This window comes from Triticum urartu, chromosome 2A, assembly GCF_056163025.1.
Source record: "Triticum urartu cultivar PI428250 chromosome 2A, HENAU_Tu73, whole genome shotgun sequence".
Classification (NCBI taxonomy): Eukaryota; Viridiplantae; Streptophyta; class Magnoliopsida; order Poales; family Poaceae; genus Triticum; species Triticum urartu.
In genome coordinates, this window is record NC_141874.1 from 176211044 (window position 1) to 176215331 (window position 4288).

Below are 4288 nucleotides of genomic sequence, written 5' to 3' on the forward strand. Positions count from 1 at the left end.
TTCTACACCTGTTTATATCATGAAAGTGTTTGACTGGCATGTAGTTAGCAACCCGCTGAGCACAAGTCAGAAGTAGAGTCTGCTATTGGTTACTATGCTTTTTTTTTTCTGAACTTATTTGGTTATTTAAAGGTCACCCAGCCACACCAAATATAGTTGCATATATTATGTAAATGCAGCGATTGCCATCGCTTATACCAGAGGGAGGGTGTGGCCGCCGTGCGTATTGTTTGGCCGTGCCGGCGTGTGCTGCCACTGCTGTTCTTTTCTGGGTCCCCTGACGGTCGTGTTGCCGCTTATTTCCACGCTGGCTTTGCACGTCATGTGTTCGATCAAATGCGTAGACAGTTTAGATGGATATAAATGGGGACTTTAAAGGGCTACTGTCGGATGACCGGCGCCAGCCCGACCCGCTCGCGGGCACGAATAAATGAGGTGTCCGTCCCCTTTGAGGTATAGCCTCGGACTCGGACGTGAAAGCGACGGGAGAGCACGAGAAGCGCTTTACACGCCAGGTACCGAAGGAGGCGACGAAGGATACAAAGAGCCCCCGGACAAACTGACAGCCCAATTTTGGAATCCAGAGGAAAAGACAAGCGGTTAACTAAAGAGCCATCACCATGTATACTCACAAAAGGCGCTGTGTCATCTATGCGTGTATGTATGCTAGCTGCAACTGTTCCGCCGCCTGATGAATCTTTACACCCTAAAAGCACCCGGATCGGTTTCGAGTCCTTCTATATATTGTTTCCGCTCAAGAAAGCTTTTGCTAGTTTCGCTTTTCCACGTATATATATGTCTTGTCAATATATGTATCCAAAGGTAAGGCTACCACGAGGTTCATTCACCCACTGCCTGTAGCACCGATGCACGGGCAGGCAGGCAGGCTCGTCCTTGGTCCACTGGGTTTTCCATCACGGCCTGACCGCATGCGGACGGACGGGCCGTGCCACTTGCACCCTGGCTGGCTGCCACCACGATCCCGCGCCGCGCACCGAGCTATACTAGCGAGCTAGCTATCCACCCACCAGCCTGATTTGATTTGCTCCACCACCTGCATCGATGATTGGAGTCCCCTCGCAACTTGTCCTTGCCAACTCGATCGGCCACTCACTCAATCGCAATCACCAGATCGTACCACGGCGCTGCCGGCAATCCTGCTGCTGATTTGTCCTCCACGGCTCCACCCACCCAGCCCCAGCTACATGCACAAAGATGGTCCGACCCTCCTCGTGCATGGACCTGCAGCGCAGCGCTGAGTCAATCGGCCGCACCCTACAAAAAAGTCTGCGAGTCATACATACAGATACGGTGCAGATCAATCAACTGGTCTTTGGGCGGCCGGACGATGCGTCCACGGTGTCCACCGGCCAGTCCTGCCCATCCCGCAGCTGAGCCAACTAACCTCATCGCCATGTATGTGTATATATAAATTCCATTCCCAACCGATCGGATCATTCTACATGCAACCCGTTTTTTATTTATTCCACACGCGGATCACAAGTCCAACCCGGCCATCCTCGAAACTCGGTTCGTGCTCGGAAATGCATGAGCGCGTCGCATCGGCGCCGAACGACCGCCGCTGCTCTTCTGTTGTATGCTATCTCGCGCCACATGGTCAGGGGATTTTGGTGTCTGCTGCCGTTGTGGTGGTTGCGGCCCTTCCTTCCTGCTAGTACTAGTATAACCTATTCGATGTGTTGGCGCCCCTTCTACATCCGTGCCGAAGGATATGGGATTCAAGCCCATGATACATTTTTTTAAAGTCAGATTTGGCAAGCCAATTCCGTAAGCCACTCAGCCATGCCTCCAAGTTGTTAATCGAAATTGGATGTGCCGAGTTGGTTGCCCGAAGATCCATTGCGTAAGCTGTAGCGCGCCTACTCTTATTTACTGAGGGAGAAAGACTAAAAAAGAGGGCTCCGCTCCGATTTCCTTGTAGAAACCACAGTCTTCCTTGCAAACTACCAGAAGAGAAAGTAGCAAAAAGATTAAGTGATCTTGGATGCCCTTCCATCAAGGCAACAATGTCACCCTGTGCTCTAAAAACTACAGATCACCATTCAAGGCCGTACCGGGGAAATCAAAGGCCCGGTGCAAATCAAAATTAGGCCCCAAGTACGAAAGAAACAATAATATTTTTTGTCAGCCAGTGTAGTTTTTCATAAAAAATACACCAGTTGAAAGCAGAAGTCTAAAAGACTTGTAGATAGCACGTACCTAATTTGCTTTTTTAGATGTACTATGCTATGTTGGAAGAGCTGTAAGATTGAGAGAGTGCTGAGAGGAACTGATGGATCGTGATTAGAGAGATGCGTAGGGTGGCTTGGTGTAAAATATTTCTAACCGTTCTTTACTCTAATACTTTTTTCTGTGTGTGATTCTTTACTCTAGTACCTAATGCTTCAATTAACACCTTGATTAACAAAAAAGGGGTCCCTATGGTGTTGGGGGGCCTGTTCGGTCGCTCCTGTTGCACATGCTCATATACGGCAATGTCACCATTACCAGGCATCCAAGAACAGAAAGCAACGTTACATCAACGTCGCTATGCAGAAGATATTACAGGTTTAAGAAAACTACAATAAACCATCACAACATAATAAGGTGTTTTAAACATGATAGCCGAAAAGAGAAGGAAGAAGCATCACACTGCTTTGTCTCCCTTCCCGCGCCTTCAACTGCGGTGCATCTTCCTCCAAAAGGGTAAAGCTTTATTGGATCTGAAGCACTCCAAAACACCATTCTTGAACCGCCTTAAAGACTTTATTTGTTGTCATTTATAGAATTTTTACCGCCCACATCAATCTTCTTTGATTTTTTTGTAAAATAATCCAATCATTCAGCCATCTAGCAATCATACTTATAGGGACATAGGGGTCAGTAATTCTTTTTTCAAAAACAGTGCAATTTATGATCTTCCAGATAGCCGAGAAAACCATAGAAATGCCGATAAATATCAAATGTTTATCTTCAGCATGGAAATTTTGTATCAACTTTCTTAGAAATATCAAGCAAGTTGAAGGCACATTTTACAATGTTCCATAACATCCTAGCTAATGAGCATTTCATAAAAAGATGTTCAATAGATTCATCTAACCCACAAAAGGGGCAAGCTTTGCTCCCACCCCATCCTTTCTTGATCAAATTATCTTCTGTCATGAACTCAGGATACTAATTCTCAAAACCAACCACATAGATTTTTAAATTCTCCGAGGGATTTTAGTTTTCCACATAAACTTGTGTGGATATCTAACACCGTTCTCAAATAGGATTCTATAATAAGATTTAACAGTGCGAGCGCCATTTTTTATCAAAGTCCATTTGTTAGCATCTCTATCTCCATTAAGGGTAATCCCAGCACATACATCTTTTATACGATTCCACAATTCAAGGGAATCTCCAAGAAGAGTTCTTCTAAACTAGATTTGGTCAATCCCTTTACTAAAAGCATTAGCAAAATATTTTCTTATTAAATAGATATTGTATAATCTAGGGAAGTTGAGTTTAAGGGGTTTATCCCGTATCCACCAGTCTTCCCAAAATCTAACATTTTCCCCATTGCCAAGAGAATTTTCATAAAGAAAATAAATGATTTTTGAAACTTAGCAAGCCTTTCCAAAATTGTGAGTCCCCTTGTGTGGGTTTAATTACAATAAGGCATTGGTTTCTTTGATATTTTTGTCAGAATCTTGCCCCAGTCCCTCAGTGTTAAAGATTTTCCACAACCACTTACAAAGTAGTGTCTGATTCATAATAGACAATTTCTTAATACATAGGCCTCCTAAATCTTTTGATATGCACACCTCAGAATCCCTAACCAAATGATATATTATTTCTCTTTTCTTCTTATTTCCAGAGTATTCTGGCTCTAAAGAAACATCCCTTTTCTTTACCCCGACTGGAAGTCCATAAAAGGACATCATGAAGTTAGGTATGCCATTAAGAGAAGGTTGTATTGGAGTTACTCTACTTCCACTAGGTAGCTAGGATCCTACCTTCCCAAGTGCCACATTTATTTTCCATCTTATCCTTAGAGTTTTTCAAGGTTTATTTCTAATTCTTTTTTCATCCACTGCCATCCCTAAATATTTTAGAGGAAGGATTCCAAACTCCCAATAGGGCAAGTGAATATAGCAGCAAAGTTAGTTGATTTACCCCCCCCCCCCCCCCCCCAAATAAGAACAACTCATTCTTATGGAAATTAAATTTTAATCCAGACATCTATTCAAACAAGCAAAGTATAAATTTCAAGTTATGGGCACTATCATAATCATCTTCCAACATG